The 17,416-nt window shown below is 47.1% G+C and overlaps 23 non-coding genes across 23 annotated transcripts; all 23 read left to right on the top strand.

Moving 5' to 3' along the window:
• Positions 1 to 411: 411 nt before the first annotated feature.
• Trnak-cuu lies at positions 412 to 484 on the top strand. Its single transcript has one exon. It is a non-coding gene; the product is annotated as a tRNA-Lys (tRNA).
• Positions 485 to 805: 321 nt separating this feature from the next.
• Positions 806 to 877, top strand: Trnat-agu. The gene has a single exon. It is a non-coding gene; the product is annotated as a tRNA-Thr (tRNA).
• A 542-nt stretch (positions 878 to 1,419) lies between these two features.
• Positions 1,420 to 1,492, top strand: Trnar-ucg. The gene has a single exon. It is a non-coding gene; the product is annotated as a tRNA-Arg (tRNA).
• A 438-nt stretch (positions 1,493 to 1,930) lies between these two features.
• On the top strand, positions 1,931 to 2,003 carry Trnak-cuu. The gene has a single exon. It is a non-coding gene; the product is annotated as a tRNA-Lys (tRNA).
• A 321-nt stretch (positions 2,004 to 2,324) lies between these two features.
• On the top strand, positions 2,325 to 2,396 carry Trnat-agu. Its single transcript has one exon. It is a non-coding gene; the product is annotated as a tRNA-Thr (tRNA).
• Positions 2,397 to 2,938: 542 nt separating this feature from the next.
• Trnar-ucg lies at positions 2,939 to 3,011 on the top strand. Its single transcript has one exon. It is a non-coding gene; the product is annotated as a tRNA-Arg (tRNA).
• A 438-nt stretch (positions 3,012 to 3,449) lies between these two features.
• On the top strand, positions 3,450 to 3,522 carry Trnak-cuu. Its single transcript has one exon. It is a non-coding gene; the product is annotated as a tRNA-Lys (tRNA).
• Positions 3,523 to 3,843: 321 nt separating this feature from the next.
• On the top strand, positions 3,844 to 3,915 carry Trnat-agu. The gene has a single exon. It is a non-coding gene; the product is annotated as a tRNA-Thr (tRNA).
• A 542-nt stretch (positions 3,916 to 4,457) lies between these two features.
• Positions 4,458 to 4,530, top strand: Trnar-ucg. Its single transcript has one exon. It is a non-coding gene; the product is annotated as a tRNA-Arg (tRNA).
• A 438-nt stretch (positions 4,531 to 4,968) lies between these two features.
• Trnak-cuu lies at positions 4,969 to 5,041 on the top strand. The gene has a single exon. It is a non-coding gene; the product is annotated as a tRNA-Lys (tRNA).
• Positions 5,042 to 5,362: 321 nt separating this feature from the next.
• Positions 5,363 to 5,434, top strand: Trnat-agu. The gene has a single exon. It is a non-coding gene; the product is annotated as a tRNA-Thr (tRNA).
• Positions 5,435 to 5,976: 542 nt separating this feature from the next.
• Positions 5,977 to 6,049, top strand: Trnar-ucg. The gene has a single exon. It is a non-coding gene; the product is annotated as a tRNA-Arg (tRNA).
• A 438-nt stretch (positions 6,050 to 6,487) lies between these two features.
• On the top strand, positions 6,488 to 6,560 carry Trnak-cuu. Its single transcript has one exon. It is a non-coding gene; the product is annotated as a tRNA-Lys (tRNA).
• A 321-nt stretch (positions 6,561 to 6,881) lies between these two features.
• Trnat-agu lies at positions 6,882 to 6,953 on the top strand. Its single transcript has one exon. It is a non-coding gene; the product is annotated as a tRNA-Thr (tRNA).
• A 542-nt stretch (positions 6,954 to 7,495) lies between these two features.
• On the top strand, positions 7,496 to 7,568 carry Trnar-ucg. The gene has a single exon. It is a non-coding gene; the product is annotated as a tRNA-Arg (tRNA).
• A 438-nt stretch (positions 7,569 to 8,006) lies between these two features.
• On the top strand, positions 8,007 to 8,079 carry Trnak-cuu. Its single transcript has one exon. It is a non-coding gene; the product is annotated as a tRNA-Lys (tRNA).
• A 321-nt stretch (positions 8,080 to 8,400) lies between these two features.
• Positions 8,401 to 8,472, top strand: Trnat-agu. Its single transcript has one exon. It is a non-coding gene; the product is annotated as a tRNA-Thr (tRNA).
• Positions 8,473 to 9,014: 542 nt separating this feature from the next.
• Positions 9,015 to 9,087, top strand: Trnar-ucg. The gene has a single exon. It is a non-coding gene; the product is annotated as a tRNA-Arg (tRNA).
• Positions 9,088 to 9,525: 438 nt separating this feature from the next.
• Positions 9,526 to 9,598, top strand: Trnak-cuu. Its single transcript has one exon. It is a non-coding gene; the product is annotated as a tRNA-Lys (tRNA).
• Positions 9,599 to 9,919: 321 nt separating this feature from the next.
• Positions 9,920 to 9,991, top strand: Trnat-agu. The gene has a single exon. It is a non-coding gene; the product is annotated as a tRNA-Thr (tRNA).
• Positions 9,992 to 10,533: 542 nt separating this feature from the next.
• Positions 10,534 to 10,606, top strand: Trnar-ucg. Its single transcript has one exon. It is a non-coding gene; the product is annotated as a tRNA-Arg (tRNA).
• Positions 10,607 to 11,044: 438 nt separating this feature from the next.
• On the top strand, positions 11,045 to 11,117 carry Trnak-cuu. Its single transcript has one exon. It is a non-coding gene; the product is annotated as a tRNA-Lys (tRNA).
• A 321-nt stretch (positions 11,118 to 11,438) lies between these two features.
• Positions 11,439 to 11,510, top strand: Trnat-agu. The gene has a single exon. It is a non-coding gene; the product is annotated as a tRNA-Thr (tRNA).
• The last annotated feature ends 5,906 nt before the right edge of the window (positions 11,511 to 17,416 follow it).

Consider the following 17,416-nt stretch of genomic DNA (forward strand, 5'->3'; position numbering starts at 1 on the left):
TGCTGTTTTACTGTGTTGTTTGAGTACTACAAAACTAGTTGAAAGTTGCTGCTGTGCGCTTCCTGGCTGCAAACCGGCGTCTACCTGAAGCTCAAGCAAGACAAAGGGGTTGTGTAGCGAAATTTTCGGCACAGTGCCGATCAGGAGAGTTTTCTTGGAACTACTGCGTCTGACTCAGGACCCAAGAGCTACGCCACAGGCGTCTGCGCACAGTCGAGCATGTGTGTTGAATAATGGTGCTGATAGCCACGTATCATTTCAAGTAGATTTGATGCCTTTCGGAGACAATTTTTCATTGAATAGGATTGTAGCTCATTTGTGGCAGCAGGAAATAAGCTGTAGTCAAAAGGATCTTCCATAGAGGGTCGCAGGTCGCATAAATACTGTATGGCTCGTAACGCGTTGTGTGGAGCCCGGCTAGCTCAGTCGGTAGAGCATGAGACTCTTAATCTCAGGGTCGTGGGTTCGAGCCCCACGCTGGGCGGCGCCAAATTTTGTGTCTACGCGGATGCAACCTGCGCCCCTCTCGTGAGCCTTGCGTAATGAACGTAACGGGTTACGACGATGCCTAGCTTCGTATGAATATCAGAGGAATGGTTTCTGAAGCTGAAAGTAACTCTGAAATGAATTAAATGTGTTGTTTTGAAGTTTTAGGCGTACATCGATATCGTGTGAGATGTGTAAGAAAGCAGCAGCTGTGCTAACTAAATACAAATAATGGTCGCTAATGCGGTGCGTTTCCAGCTGAAGGGCTCCGATTCACTAGTCCACAAGAATACAGTACCCGAAAATTGCGCTAGGCGGCGCCTCCTTAGCTCAGTGGCAGAGCGCTGGTCTAGTAAACCAGAGGTCGTGAGTTCGATCCTCACAGGGGGCAAATGAATTTTGTAAAAGCCCCTTCTACCGTAGCCCTTTCGAAAAAAGCGGTCAAGGATAAAAAAAATTATGAATGGGTGCGGTATTAAAGAAGTGCTCTCGCAAATGAATAGTGCGAATGGTGCTATTAAAGTAGGCACCAGAAACTGCTGCTTTTGGCAGTCTCCGGAGAATGCCGACGTGAAATACTTAGTTCTTGTGATGTATTTTCTACCCCTGGTAGAGACCCTCGCGGTTGTCGTCGACGTCGGCGCCGCCGCCGCTTTGGTAATAGCGGCAACTCGCCATTGTACGACATAGGGTGAGGTACCTTCTGCAACCGACTGAGATGGCAGTAAGCGATTGAAGCTGATTTGCAACCTCTTGTTTGATCAGCGTCATAAGGGCTTGAATGTAACTTGCGATGGGACACAGCAAGAAGTAGCGTCGCCTTTTTAGTACTGAAATTGGAGATGGAGAATTGCGTCAAAGATGGGAAATTCATTCCGGCAAGCGTACAAATGGCGAAAATGAGGTGTGTGTGGGGAAGCATATTGCGCCAGTGACCGTGTGGCCTAATGGATAAGGCGTCGGACTTCGGATCCGAAGATTGCAGGTTCGAATCCTGTCACGGTCGAGTTTTTCCAGTTCTGCAAAAGATGCATGCTGTTTTACTGTGTTGTTTGAGTACTACAAAACTAGTTGAAAGTTGCTGCTGTGCGCTTCCTGGCTGCAAACCGGTGTCTACCTGAAGCTCAAGCAAGACAAAGGGGTTGTGTAGCGAAATTTTCGGCACAGTGCCGATCAGGAGAGTTTTCTTGGAACTACTGCGTCTGACTCAGGACCCAAGAGCTACGCCACAGGCGTCTGCGCACAGTCGAGCATGTGTGTTGAATAATGGTGCTGATAGCCACGTATCATTTCAAGTAGATTTGATGCCTTTCGGAGACAATTTTTCATTGAATAGGATTGTAGCTCATTTGTGGCAGCAGGAAATAAGCTGTAGTCAAAAGGCTCTTCCATAGAGGGTCGCAGGTCGCGTAAATACTGTATGGCTCGTAACGCGTTGTGTGGAGCCCGGCTAGCTCAGTCGGTAGAGCATGAGACTCTTAATCTCAGGGTCGTGGGTTCGAGCCCCACGCTGGGCGGCGCCAAATTTTGTGTCTACGCGGATGCAACCTGCGCCTCTCTCGTGAGCCTTGCGTAATGAACGTAACGGGTTACGACGATGCCTAGCTTCGTATGAATATCAGAGGAATGGTTTTTGAAGCTGAAAGTAACTCTGAAATGAATTAAATGTGTTGTTTTGAAGTTTTAGGCGTACATCGATATCGTGTGAGATGTGTAAGAAAGCAGCAGCTGTGCTAACTAAATACAAATAATGGTCGCTAATGCGGTGCGTTTCCAGCTGAAGGGCTCCGATTCACTAGTCCACAAGAATACAGTACCCGAAAATTGCGCTAGGCGGCGCCTCCTTAGCTCAGTGGCAGAGCGCTGGTCTAGTAAACCAGAGGTCGTGAGTTCGATCCTCACAGGGGGCAAATGAATTTTGTAAAAGCCCCTTCTACCGTAGCCCTTTCGAAAAAAGCGGTCAAGGATAAAAAAAATTATGAATGGGTGCGGTATTAAAGAAGTGCTCTCGCAAATGAATAGTGCGAATGGTGCTATTAAAGTAGGCACCAGAAACTGCTGCTTTTGGCAGTCTCCGGAGAATGCCGACGTGAAATACTTAGTTCTTGTGATGTATTTTCTACCCCTGGTAGAGACCCTCGCGGTTGTCGTCGACGTCGGCGCCGCCGCCGCTTTGGTAATAGCGGCAACTCGCCATTGTATGACATAGGGTGAGGTACCTTCTGCAACCGACTGAGATGGCAGTAAGCGATTGAAGCTGATTTGCAACCTCTTGTTTGATCAGCGTCATAAGGGCTTGAATGTAACTTGCGATGGGACACAGCAAGAAGTAGCGTCGCCTTTTTAGTACTGAAATTGGAGATGGAGAATTGCGTCAAAGATGGGAAATTCATTCCGGCAAGCGTACAAATGGCGAAAATGAGGTGTGTGTGGGGAAGCATATTGCGCCAGTGACCGTGTGGCCTAATGGATAAGGCGTCGGACTTCGGATCCGAAGATTGCAGGTTCGAATCCTGTCACGGTCGAGTTTTTCCAGTTCTGCAAAAGATGCATGCTGTTTTACTGTGTTGTTTGAGTACTACAAAACTAGTTGAAAGTTGCTGCTGTGCGCTTCCTGGCTGCAAACCGGTGTCTACCTGAAGCTCAAGCAAGACAAAGGGGTTGTGTAGCGAAATTTTCGGCACAGTGCCGATCAGGAGAGTTTTCTTGGAACTACTGCGTCTGACTCAGGACCCAAGAGCTACGCCACAGGCGTCTGCGCACAGTCGAGCATGTGTGTTGAATAATGGTGCTGATAGCCACGTATCATTTCAAGTAGATTTGATGCCTTTCGGAGACAATTTTTCATTGAATAGGATTGTAGCTCATTTGTGGCAGCAGGAAATAAGCTGTAGTCAAAAGGATCTTCCATAGAGGGTCGCAGGTCGCGTAAATACTGTATGGCTCGTAACGCGTTGTGTGGAGCCCGGCTAGCTCAGTCGGTAGAGCATGAGACTCTTAATCTCAGGGTCGTGGGTTCGAGCCCCACGCTGGGCGGCGCCAAATTTTGTGTCTACGCGGATGCAACCTGCGCCTCTCTCGTGAGCCTTGCGTAATGAACGTAACGGGTTACGACGATGCCTAGCTTCGTATGAATATCAGAGGAATGGTTTTTGAAGCTGAAAGTAACTCTGAAATGAATTAAATGTGTTGTTTTGAAGTTTTAGGCGTACATCGATATCGTGTGAGATGTGTAAGAAAGCAGCAGCTGTGCTAACTAAATACAAATAATGGTCGCTAATGCGGTGCATTTCCAGCTGAAGGGCTCCGATTCACTAGTCCACAAGAATACAGTACCCGAAAATTGCGCTAGGCGGCGCCTCCTTAGCTCAGTGGCAGAGCGCTGGTCTAGTAAACCAGAGGTCGTGAGTTCGATCCTCACAGGGGGCAAATGAATTTTGTAAAAGCCCCTTCTACCGTAGCCCTTTCGAAAAAAGCGGTCAAGGATAAAAAAAATTATGAATGGGTGCGGTATTAAAGAAGTGCTCTCGCAAATGAATAGTGCGAATGGTGCTATTAAAGTAGGCACCAGAAACTGCTGCTTTTGGCAGTCTCCGGAGAATGCCGACGTGAAATACTTAGTTCTTGTGATGTATTTTCTACCCCTGGTAGAGACCCTCGCGGTTGTCGTCGACGTCGGCGCCGCCGCCGCTTTGGTAATAGCGGCAACTCGCCATTGTATGACATAGGGTGAGGTACCTTCTGCAACCGACTGAGATGGCAGTAAGCGATTGAAGCTGATTTGCAACCTCTTGTTTGATCAGCGTCATAAGGGCTTGAATGTAACTTGCGATGGGACACAGCAAGAAGTAGCGTCGCCTTTTTAGTACTGAAATTGGAGATGGAGAATTGCGTCAAAGATGGGAAATTCATTCCGGCAAGCGTACAAATGGCGAAAATGAGGTGTGTGTGGGGAAGCATATTGCGCCAGTGACCGTGTGGCCTAATGGATAAGGCGTCGGACTTCGGATCCGAAGATTGCAGGTTCGAATCCTGTCACGGTCGAGTTTTTCCAGTTCTGCAAAAGATGCATGCTGTTTTACTGTGTTGTTTGAGTACTACAAAACTAGTTGAAAGTTGCTGCTGTGCGCTTCCTGGCTGCAAACCGGCGTCTACCTGAAGCTCAAGCAAGACAAAGGGGTTGTGTAGCGAAATTTTCGGCACAGTGCCGATCAGGAGAGTTTTCTTGGAACTACTGCGTCTGACTCAGGACCCAAGAGCTACGCCACAGGCGTCTGCGCACAGTCGAGCATGTGTGTTGAATAATGGTGCTGATAGCCACGTATCATTTCAAGTAGATTTGATGCCTTTCGGAGACAATTTTTCATTGAATAGGATTGTAGCTCATTTGTGGCAGCAGGAAATAAGCTGTAGTCAAAAGGATCTTCCATAGAGGGTCGCAGGTCGCATAAATACTGTATGGCTCGTAACGCGTTGTGTGGAGCCCGGGTAGCTCAGTCGGTAGAGCATGAGACTCTTAATCTCAGGGTCGTGGGTTCGAGCCCCACGCTGGGCGGCGCCAAATTTTGTGTCTACGCGGATGCAACCTGCGCCCCTCTCGTGAGCCTTGCGTAATGAACGTAACGGGTTACGACGATGCCTAGCTTCGTATGAATATCAGAGGAATGGTTTTTGAAGCTGAAAGTAACTCTGAAATGAATTAAATGTGTTGTTTTGAAGTTTTAGGCGTACATCGATATCGTGTGAGATGTGTAAGAAAGCAGCAGCTGTGCTAACTAAATACAAATAATGGTCGCTAATGCGGTGCGTTTCCAGCTGAAGGGCTCCGATTCACTAGTCCACAAGAATACAGTACCCGAAAATTGCGCTAGGCGGCGCCTCCTTAGCTCAGTGGCAGAGCGCTGGTCTAGTAAACCAGAGGTCGTGAGTTCGATCCTCACAGGGGGCAAATGAATTTTGTAAAAGCCCCTTCTACCGTAGCCCTTTCGAAAAAAGCGGTCAAGGATAAAAAAAATTATGAATGGGTGCGGTATTAAAGAAGTGCTCTCGCAAATGAATAGTGCGAATGGTGCTATTAAAGTAGGCACCAGAAACTGCTGCTTTTGGCAGTCTCCGGAGAATGCCGACGTGAAATACTTAGTTCTTGTGATGTATTTTCTACCCCTGGTAGAGACCCTCGCGGTTGTCGTCGACGTCGGCGCCGCCGCCGCTTTGGTAATAGCGGCAACTCGCCATTGTATGACATAGGGTGAGGTACCTTCTGCAACCGACTGAGATGGCAGTAAGCGATTGAAGCTGATTTGCAACCTCTTGTTTGATCAGCGTCATAAGGGCTTGAATGTAACTTGCGATGGGACACAGCAAGAAGTAGCGTCGCCTTTTTAGTACTGAAATTGGAGATGGAGAATTGCGTCAAAGATGGGAAATTCATTCCGGCAAGCGTACAAATGGCGAAAATGAGGTGTGTGTGGGGAAGCATATTGCGCCAGTGACCGTGTGGCCTAATGGATAAGGCGTCGGACTTCGGATCCGAAGATTGCAGGTTCGAATCCTGTCACGGTCGAGTTTTTCCAGTTCTGCAAAAGATGCATGCTGTTTTACTGTGTTGTTTGAGTACTACAAAACTAGTTGAAAGTTGCTGCTGTGCGCTTCCTGGCTGCAAACCGGTGTCTACCTGAAGCTCAAGCAAGACAAAGGGGTTGTGTAGCGAAATTTTCGGCACAGTGCCGATCAGGAGAGTTTTCTTGGAACTACTGCGTCTGACTCAGGACCCAAGAGCTACGCCACAGGCGTCTGCGCACAGTCGAGCATGTGTGTTGAATAATGGTGCTGATAGCCACGTATCATTTCAAGTAGATTTGATGCCTTTCGGAGACAATTTTTCATTGAATAGGATTGTAGCTCATTTGTGGCAGCAGGAAATAAGCTGTAGTCAAAAGGATCTTCCATAGAGGGTCGCAGGTCGCGTAAATACTGTATGGCTCGTAACGCGTTGTGTGGAGCCCGGCTAGCTCAGTCGGTAGAGCATGAGACTCTTAATCTCAGGGTCGTGGGTTCGAGCCCCACGCTGGGCGGCGCCAAATTTTGTGTCTACGCGGATGCAACCTGCGCCTCTCTCGTGAGCCTTGCGTAATGAACGTAACGGGTTACGACGATGCCTAGCTTCGTATGAATATCAGAGGAATGGTTTTTGAAGCTGAAAGTAACTCTGAAATGAATTAAATGTGTTGTTTTGAAGTTTTAGGCGTACATCGATATCGTGTGAGATGTGTAAGAAAGCAGCAGCTGTGCTAACTAAATACAAATAATGGTCGCTAATGCGGTGCATTTCCAGCTGAAGGGCTCCGATTCACTAGTCCACAAGAATACAGTACCCGAAAATTGCGCTAGGCGGCGCCTCCTTAGCTCAGTGGCAGAGCGCTGGTCTAGTAAACCAGAGGTCGTGAGTTCGATCCTCACAGGGGGCAAATGAATTTTGTAAAAGCCCCTTCTACCGTAGCCCTTTCGAAAAAAGCGGTCAAGGATAAAAAAAATTATGAATGGGTGCGGTATTAAAGAAGTGCTCTCGCAAATGAATAGTGCGAATGGTGCTATTAAAGTAGGCACCAGAAACTGCTGCTTTTGGCAGTCTCCGGAGAATGCCGACGTGAAATACTTAGTTCTTGTGATGTATTTTCTACCCCTGGTAGAGACCCTCGCGGTTGTCGTCGACGTCGGCGCCGCCGCCGCTTTGGTAATAGCGGCAACTCGCCATTGTATGACATAGGGTGAGGTACCTTCTGCAACCGACTGAGATGGCAGTAAGCGATTGAAGCTGATTTGCAACCTCTTGTTTGATCAGCGTCATAAGGGCTTGAATGTAACTTGCGATGGGACACAGCAAGAAGTAGCGTCGCCTTTTTAGTACTGAAATTGGAGATGGAGAATTGCGTCAAAGATGGGAAATTCATTCCGGCAAGCGTACAAATGGCGAAAATGAGGTGTGTGTGGGGAAGCATATTGCGCCAGTGACCGTGTGGCCTAATGGATAAGGCGTCGGACTTCGGATCCGAAGATTGCAGGTTCGAATCCTGTCACGGTCGAGTTTTTCCAGTTCTGCAAAAGATGCATGCTGTTTTACTGTGTTGTTTGAGTACTACAAAACTAGTTGAAAGTTGCTGCTGTGCGCTTCCTGGCTGCAAACCGGCGTCTACCTGAAGCTCAAGCAAGACAAAGGGGTTGTGTAGCGAAATTTTCGGCACAGTGCCGATCAGGAGAGTTTTCTTGGAACTACTGCGTCTGACTCAGGACCCAAGAGCTACGCCACAGGCGTCTGCGCACAGTCGAGCATGTGTGTTGAATAATGGTGCTGATAGCCACGTATCATTTCAAGTAGATTTGATGCCTTTCGGAGACAATTTTTCATTGAATAGGATTGTAGCTCATTTGTGGCAGCAGGAAATAAGCTGTAGTCAAAAGGATCTTCCATAGAGGGTCGCAGGTCGCATAAATACTGTATGGCTCGTAACGCGTTGTGTGGAGCCCGGGTAGCTCAGTCGGTAGAGCATGAGACTCTTAATCTCAGGGTCGTGGGTTCGAGCCCCACGCTGGGCGGCGCCAAATTTTGTGTCTACGCGGATGCAACCTGCGCCCCTCTCGTGAGCCTTGCGTAATGAACGTAACGGGTTACGACGATGCCTAGCTTCGTATGAATATCAGAGGAATGGTTTTTGAAGCTGAAAGTAACTCTGAAATGAATTAAATGTGTTGTTTTGAAGTTTTAGGCGTACATCGATATCGTGTGAGATGTGTAAGAAAGCAGCAGCTGTGCTAACTAAATACAAATAATGGTCGCTAATGCGGTGCGTTTCCAGCTGAAGGGCTCCGATTCACTAGTCCACAAGAATACAGTACCCGAAAATTAATCTAGGCGGCGCCTCCTTAGCTCAGTGGCAGAGCGCTGGTCTAGTAAACCAGAGGTCGTGAGTTCGATCCTCACAGGGGGCAAATGAATTTTGTAAAAGCCCCTTCTACCGTAGCCCTTTCGAAAAAAGCGGTCAAGGATAAAAAAAATTATGAATGGGTGCGGTATTAAAGAAGTGCTCTCGCAAATGAATAGTGCGAATGGTGCTATTAAAGTAGGCACCAGAAACTGCTGGTTTTGGCAGTCTCCGGAGAATGCCGACGTGAAATACTTAGTTCTTGTGATGTATTTTCTACCCCTGGTAGAGACCCTCGCGGTTGTCGTCGTCGTCGGCGCCGCCGCCGCTTTGGTAATAGCGGCAACTCGCCATTGTATGACATAGGGTGAGGTACCTTCTGCAACCGACTGAGATGGCAGTAAGCGATTGAAGCTGATTTGCAACCTCTTGTTTGATCAGCGTCATAAGGGCTTGAATGTAACTTGCGATGGGACACAGCAAGAAGTAGCGTCGCCTTTTTAGTACTGAAATTGGAGATGGAGAATTGCGTCAAAGATGGGAAATTCATTCCGGCAAGCGTACAAATGGCGAAAATGAGGTGTGTGTGGGGAAGCATATTGCGCCAGTGACCGTGTGGCCTAATGGATAAGGCGTCGGACTTCGGATCCGAAGATTGCAGGTTCGAATCCTGTCACGGTCGAGTTTTTCCAGTTCTGCAAAAGATGCATGCTGTTTTACTGTGTTGTTTGAGTACTACAAAACTAGTTGAAAGTTGCTGCTGTGCGCTTCCTGGCTGCAAACCGGCGTCTACCTGAAGCTCAAGCAAGACAAAGGGGTTGTGTAGCGAAATTTTCGGCACAGTGCCGATCAGGAGAGTTTTCTTGGAACTACTGCGTCTGACTCAGGACCCAAGAGCTACGCCACAGGCGTCTGCGCACAGTCGAGCATGTGTGTTGAATAATGGTGCTGATAGCCACGTATCATTTCAAGTAGATTTGATGCCTTTCGGAGACAATTTTTCATTGAATAGGATTGTAGCTCATTTGTGGCAGCAGGAAATAAGCTGTAGTCAAAAGGATCTTCCATAGAGGGTCGCAGGTCGCATAAATACTGTATGGCTCGTAACGCGTTGTGTGGAGCCCGGCTAGCTCAGTCGGTAGAGCATGAGACTCTTAATCTCAGGGTCGTGGGTTCGAGCCCCACGCTGGGCGGCGCCAAATTTTGTGTCTACGCGGATGCAACCTGCGCCCCTCTCGTGAGCCTTGCGTAATGAACGTAACGGGTTACGACGATGCCTAGCTTCGTATGAATATCAGAGGAATGGTTTCTGAAGCTGAAAGTAACTCTGAAATGAATTAAATGTGTTGTTTTGAAGTTTTAGGCGTACATCGATATCGTGTGAGATGTGTAAGAAAGCAGCAGCTGTGCTAACTAAATACAAATAATGGTCGCTAATGCGGTGCGTTTCCAGCTGAAGGGCTCCGATTCACTAGTCCACAAGAATACAGTACCCGAAAATTGCGCTAGGCGGCGCCTCCTTAGCTCAGTGGCAGAGCGCTGGTCTAGTAAACCAGAGGTCGTGAGTTCGATCCTCACAGGGGGCAAATGAATTTTGTAAAAGCCCCTTCTACCGTAGCCCTTTCGAAAAAAGCGGTCAAGGATAAAAAAAATTATGAATGGGTGCGGTATTAAAGAAGTGCTCTCGCAAATGAATAGTGCGAATGGTGCTATTAAAGTAGGCACCAGAAACTGCTGCTTTTGGCAGTCTCCGGAGAATGCCGACGTGAAATACTTAGTTCTTGTGATGTATTTTCTACCCCTGGTAGAGACCCTCGCGGTTGTCGTCGACGTCGGCGCCGCCACCGCTTTGGTAATAGCGGCAACTCGCCATTGTATGACATAGGGTGAGGTACCTTCTGCAACCGACTGAGATGGCAGTAAGCGATTGAAGCTGATTTGCAACCTCTTGTTTGATCAGCGTCATAAGGGCTTGAATGTAACTTGCGATGGGACACAGCAAGAAGCAGCGTCGCCTTTTTAGTACTGAAATTGGAGATGGAGAATTGCGTCAAAGATGGGAAATTCATTCCGGCAAGCGTACAAATGGCGAAAATGAGGTGTGTGTGGGGAAGCATATTGCGCCAGTGACCGTGTGGCCTAATGGATAAGGCGTCGGACTTCGGATCCGAAGATTGCAGGTTCGAATCCTGTCACGGTCGAGTTTTTCCAGTTCTGCAAAAGATGCATGCTGTTTTACTGTGTTGTTTGAGTACTACAAAACTAGTTGAAAGTTGCTGCTGTGCGCTTCCTGGCTGCAAACCGGTGTCTACCTGAAGCTCAAGCAAGACAAAGGGGTTGTGTAGCGAAATTTTCGGCACAGTGCCGATCAGGAGAGTTTTCTTGGAACTACTGCGTCTGACTCAGGACCCAAGAGCTACGCCACAGGCGTCTGCGCACAGTCGAGCATGTGTGTTGAATAATGGTGCTGATAGCCACGTATCATTTCAAGTAGATTTGATGCCTTTCGGAGACAATTTTTCATTGAATAGGATTGTAGCTCATTTGTGGCAGCAGGAAATAAGCTGTAGTCAAAAGGCTCTTCCATAGAGGGTCGCAGGTCGCGTAAATACTGTATGGCTCGTAACGCGTTGTGTGGAGCCCGGCTAGCTCAGTCGGTAGAGCATGAGACTCTTAATCTCAGGGTCGTGGGTTCGAGCCCCACGCTGGGCGGCGCCAAATTTTGTGTCTACGCGGATGCAACCTGCGCCTCTCTCGTGAGCCTTGCGTAATGAACGTAACGGGTTACGACGATGCCTAGCTTCGTATGAATATCAGAGGAATGGTTTTTGAAGCTGAAAGTAACTCTGAAATGAATTAAATGTGTTGTTTTGAAGTTTTAGGCGTACATCGATATCGTGTGAGATGTGTAAGAAAGCAGCAGCTGTGCTAACTAAATACAAATAATGGTCGCTAATGCGGTGCGTTTCCAGCTGAAGGGCTCCGATTCACTAGTCCACAAGAATACAGTACCCGAAAATTGCGCTAGGCGGCGCCTCCTTAGCTCAGTGGCAGAGCGCTGGTCTAGTAAACCAGAGGTCGTGAGTTCGATCCTCACAGGGGGCAAATGAATTTTGTAAAAGCCCCTTCTACCGTAGCCCTTTCGAAAAAAGCGGTCAAGGATAAAAAAAATTATGAATGGGTGCGGTATTAAAGAAGTGCTCTCGCAAATGAATAGTGCGAATGGTGCTATTAAAGTAGGCACCAGAAACTGCTGCTTTTGGCAGTCTCCGGAGAATGCCGACGTGAAATACTTAGTTCTTGTGATGTATTTTCTACCCCTGGTAGAGACCCTCGCGGTTGTCGTCGACGTCGGCGCCGCCGCCGCTTTGGTAATAGCGGCAACTCGCCATTGTATGACATAGGGTGAGGTACCTTCTGCAACCGACTGAGATGGCAGTAAGCGATTGAAGCTGATTTGCAACCTCTTGTTTGATCAGCGTCATAAGGGCTTGAATGTAACTTGCGATGGGACACAGCAAGAAGTAGCGTCGCCTTTTTAGTACTGAAATTGGAGATGGAGAATTGCGTCAAAGATGGGAAATTCATTCCGGCAAGCGTACAAATGGCGAAAATGAGGTGTGTGTGGGGAAGCATATTGCGCCAGTGACCGTGTGGCCTAATGGATCAGTTCCGCTTGAGACGCGCTGGAGTGAGGAAGTGTCGCGAGCTCCGAGTCCCTAGCGGTGTTTACGTTTTGCTGTTTGTCTCTCATCGCGTGTTGTGTTCCCGTTCCGTGTTTCAGTTCCGTGTTGTGTCGTTTGTCAGTTGTGTTTTGCCAAGTATAAGTGCTATTAGCCCTTGCCGGGTTGATTAGCGACATGTCACGTTTATTTCCAAGGAAGAATACAATCAAGTTTCAGTTTGACAAGTCCACCAGGTCCGTTCAACCAAGCTCCCTTGAAGTGCACGACTGGATTGTGGATGTTGTTGGCATTACGTCGGAGCAAGTGCATACTGCTTATTACGATCTGGAGCAGTATTGTTTTTTCGTCAAACTGCTGGACCCTCTTGTGATGGAGCGTTTACTGGCAAACCATGGTGGCACGATCGACTTTCTTCACCGTGATGGAACAGTGAGTACTGTTACAATTTCTACTGCTGATCTCGAGTACAAAAATGTGAGAGTGTTTAACTTGCCACCCGAAGTAGAGAATTGCTATCTGCGAGAGGTCTTATCTGCATATGGCGAGGTTAGGACTATTAGGAATGAGTTGTGGTCTCGTGAACACCGGTTGCAATGCTACAGTGGAGTGAGATCTGTAGAGATGCATGTTAAAGTCAGCATTCCGTCACATATTATGGTTTGTGGGTACAAGGTACTAGCCACCTATGCCGGTCAGACGCCCACCTGTCATATTTGTAATGAGAGTGGGCATCTGCGTCAGGATTGTCCGCGTCGCGTATTTGTCCTGAAAAACACTCTGCAGAGGAGGCAGCGGCTGACGTTCAGTGACGTTCTGATGAATGGTAAAGTTGAACAGCCTGCTGCTACTTCACCTTCCGCAATTGGAACCGAACCTATTACGCTCGATGGCAATCAACTTACGGCGTCTTCTGTCGACGCGCACTCTGACACGGCTGCTAGTGACCGGAACAATTCCAGTCATAAGCGACCTCATGACTCAGTTAGTGACTCCTCAGATGCGGAAGACTCTAACCAAGCGCACCCTGTTCAAAAGCAAAAATCCTGTTCTGGTGACGGCGGGTCAGAAGTGAACGTTATGGAGGTCGAATCCACGTCTCAGGACGGGAATGTTAAGGTATCTGCAGTAGCTGTTGCGATGCCTGCACCTGCTACTGTCCAGGTTGGGACAGAAAGCTCTCCCAAAGCGACAGCAGAGGCCGAGGGGCAGGAATGTGAATCTTCTTTTCCCGTTACTGAGCGGCCTGATGTGGCGACTGCCAGTGACGTGACAGGTTCCAATGCCGCAGAACGGCAACTTATGGCACAGGATTTGCCAGATCCTCCACGTGATAGTCACAGTAGGCAACAAGTTTCGCAGCATAAAGGTGTTTCTCAAACTCATGCCGTGACACAAGCTCCTCAACGACGCCGGTTGAATCCTCCGCCGAACGTAACTCACAGTCGAAGTCAGATACGGCGCGAAGCGGCTAAATTAGAAAGAAAATCACCTGAAGGCATAGTAGCACCCCCCCAGGGGCACTTCGAGAACGCCGACGCCGATTGTCCTGCAGGTCCGCCCACGACGTCTATAGTTGCCACCGATGCACAAACTTAGCAGCATTACCGCCTGAATTGAGCCTACATGATTATGTGCACTTCATTGGGCGTTCTCATACTCTCGGATATATAGTGTACGGTGCCCCACCTACACGAATACAAGTGCGTGTCGCTAGTTTGACATAATGAGTCAAACTTATAACATTGTAACTCTCAATATCAACAGAACTACTTCGGACTTAAAAAAATCATCTTTGAAACAATTTATTTACGAATCGGAGGCGGACATAATTTTGTTGCAAGAAGTCATGTTTACTGATTTTCATATACCTGGCTTTAACGCTTTTTTCAACGTCTCATCAGACGATAGTACAGGAACTGCTATAATGAGTCGTGTCGGGATACCAGTAATGATACTGGATAAGCTTGAATCCGGAAGAGGCTTAAGTTGTCAAGTTTATGATGTCACGATTTTAAATGTTTATGTTCCATCGGGTACCACTAAAAAGTCAGAGAGGGCCAAATTCTTCAAGGAAGATGTTGTGTATTTGCTTCGGAAGAATCCTATCAAGGTCATTGTCGGAGGTGATTTCAATTGTGTTGTCCATCGGAAAGACCAGACTCCACATTTTAATTATTCTCAGGAGCTTCATGACTTACTTAAAACTATGCGATACAAGGATGCCTGGGAAGTCCTCTTCCCTACGTTAGTCAAATATACGTTTCTTACTTCGGCCTCATGTAGTCGCATTGATCGAATATATGTCTCTGAGAATATTAGCACTCACGTACTAAATGCGGACGTCATCCCCACGTATTTTTCCGACCATTGCGCTCTCTCCGTTTCCATAACATTGGTCAAGCAGTCCACTCGCGCATACCGCAACCAATGGACCCTCAATATCGCGCATTTGAAAGATGACGATCTTGAAGATTGCGTTCTCGACACGTGGACGAAATGTTTAAGATCAATTCCGAATTACGGAACCAAAACCGAGTGGTGGGTCAAAATTGCTAAGGTGAAGTTACGACAAACATTAAAAAATTACAGTTTTCACAAAAGTATGGCAGAAAAACGGACTATTGAATTCTACTACACGGTTTTACGAGAACTCCATGAACAGTCACATGGGTCAGGCACTCACCTAGCACGGATCAAACGAGTAAAAGCCAAACTTTTAAGCATCACACGGAAACGGTTAGACGGATTGAAAATCAAATCAAAAGCAAAATCTCTCTTGGAGGATGAAACAACTTCATTGTACCATTTGATGAAACATCAGTCTAATCGGCGACGTACTTTTATTGAGGATCTCAAACTAGAAGACGGTAGGGTACTCACAGACCAAGGTGACATTGTCCGTGCACTCCATCGGCATTACGAATTGCTCTACAACGAGGACCAGTCTGATAACTGTGATGGCTTTGAAGTCATCGACTCATTACGTAATTTAATCACCGTAGATGACAATAATTCCTTGTTTGTTGACTTCACAGTCGACGAGGTGTTCGACCTGGTCAAGACATCTCTTCCAAATAAATCGGCGGGTCCAGACGGTATTCCTAAAGAGTTTTATCAACGGTATTGGCATATCATTGGAACAGTGTTTACTGAGGTCATTAATGAACTCGTGAGAGGAGGTGCAATTCCATCAGAACTCAAAGAGGGCAAACTTGTCTTGATACCGAAAAGCACGGGCCACAAGAAAATCGATAACTTTCGTCCTCTCATGCTCATGAATTATGACTATAAAACATTAGCAAGGGCGGTTAAAGAACGGATGACTCCCCTACTCCGGAAAGTTATCCACACCCATCAAGCCTGTTTTCCTGGACGGACAATAATGACTACCATCTCTGAATTTCGTGATTTGATTTCTGTTGCTGCAGTTACAAATATTAAATGCGCGATCTTATTCCTAGACTTCTGCAAGGCCTTTGACCATGTCAGTCATCGATACGTGGAACTTGTTTTGCAGCAGCTGGGGTTTTCGGATCGTGCGGTGCGTATCATTCATCAACTGATGACTGGAATTACGGCGAAAATCATTGTAAATGGACAGTCTACGAAAGTCATTCATGTTCGGAGGGGCGTTCCGCAGGGCAGCCCGCTGTCAATGTTGTTATATGTTCTCTCGTTGGAACCTTTTCTACGACAGATCAATGGACGATTGACTGGAGTGACTGTTTCTGGGGTCACCATATCCGCCAGAGCTTACGCCGATGACGTAGGAGTTGTCATACGACACGGCGGTGAAATAGCCATCCTCAAAGCAGAGATTGATAACTACAATAGAGCATCAGGTGCGAAGATTAACGCACAAAAGAGTAAGTTGTTGAATCTTCGAGGCTTCGAGGACGTACATATCTCTTGGGCCACTCTGGTGGACCATCACAAGACGTTAGGCATAAGCTTCAACAAGTGCCCCATGACGATGACAGCAACCAACTGGAGAGAGACAACCAACAAGATACGAGGAGCGCTGCGTGAACTTCGCTGGCGCTCTACGAATCTCCTGCAGACAATTAGAATCATAAACACCTATGTTTTCTCTAAAGCGTATTACGTTGCACAGATCTTTCCAGTACCTAGAATGCAAGCCACACTCATCATGAGACTGGCTAATAGACAAGTCTGGAAAGGGAATCTTTTTAAAGTGCGACTCGTCACCCTGACCCATTCGAGGGCAGCAGGGGGTTTAGAACTCACTAACATTGCGAGGAAAGCGAGAGCGTTGTACTTAAAAAGAACCTTATTTACGATTAATCTTGCCCACAGTAACGTCACTTCTCAACTATTCCAGGTAGTCCGGCCAGAATGCATGAAACCACCGATCAACGTGGGAAAACTAAACTATAAGTTAAAGCATATACGAGAATTTTACGTAGACATCAGCTACTTAGGTGATGACATTCTCCGCGCGACCAACATAACTTCCAAGAAACTATTAGAACACTGGGACACATCTGACATCCCAAGTAAAATCGAAGTACGGTATCCGGCCATTTTATGGCACAATGTATGGACCAATATTAACCTCCCTATTCACTCCTCTGAGGTGACGTCCACGTGGTACAGAGTCGTCAATGACATAGTGGCCACCAACGAAAAACTCCAAAGGATTGGGCTTAGTGACACGTATTACTGTTGTCAATGTGGACTAGTCGACACTCTCCTCCATCGCTTTACGTGTGCCGGGCATCTGCGAAACTGGGATTGGACTAAGACCAAAGTTGGAATCCTCACCCGCCGTGGTGGACGAAATCACACAACAGAGATGCTATTACGCCCACAGGAAAAATACTACCCTGCAACCAAACACAACAGTGTGATGTGGCTCTTAGGCCATTTCGCAAACTATGTAATACACGTAAAGGGACCTGACAACATAATAGACTACAAATTGTACATGGAAACGGCCTACTGGAGAATGAAAGCATTACGCCAATACAAAAGCCTCTTTGGGAACATGCTAGATATTGTTTTTGAGAAGACTGGTGTAGGGTAAGCGTCCATGATAAGTTACGAGTACTTCGCTTGGCCAGACAACGTGAAAAAAAAAAAACGAAAAAAAAGAAAAGAAAAAGTGACTAGGATACTTGGCTTTCACATAGGAGGACAAAAAAAAAAAAAAAAAAAAAAAAAAAGTCGTAGAGCATTAAAAAAAAAAAAAAAAAAAAAAAAAAAAATGGATAAGGCGTCGGACTTCGGATCCGAAGATTGCAGGTTCGAATCCTGTCACGGTCGAGTTTTTCCAGTTCTGCAAAAGATGCATGCTGTTTTACT

The sequence above is a fragment of the Schistocerca americana genome, chromosome 7 (genome assembly GCF_021461395.2).
Source record: "Schistocerca americana isolate TAMUIC-IGC-003095 chromosome 7, iqSchAmer2.1, whole genome shotgun sequence".
NCBI classification, from domain to species: domain Eukaryota; kingdom Metazoa; phylum Arthropoda; class Insecta; order Orthoptera; family Acrididae; genus Schistocerca; species Schistocerca americana.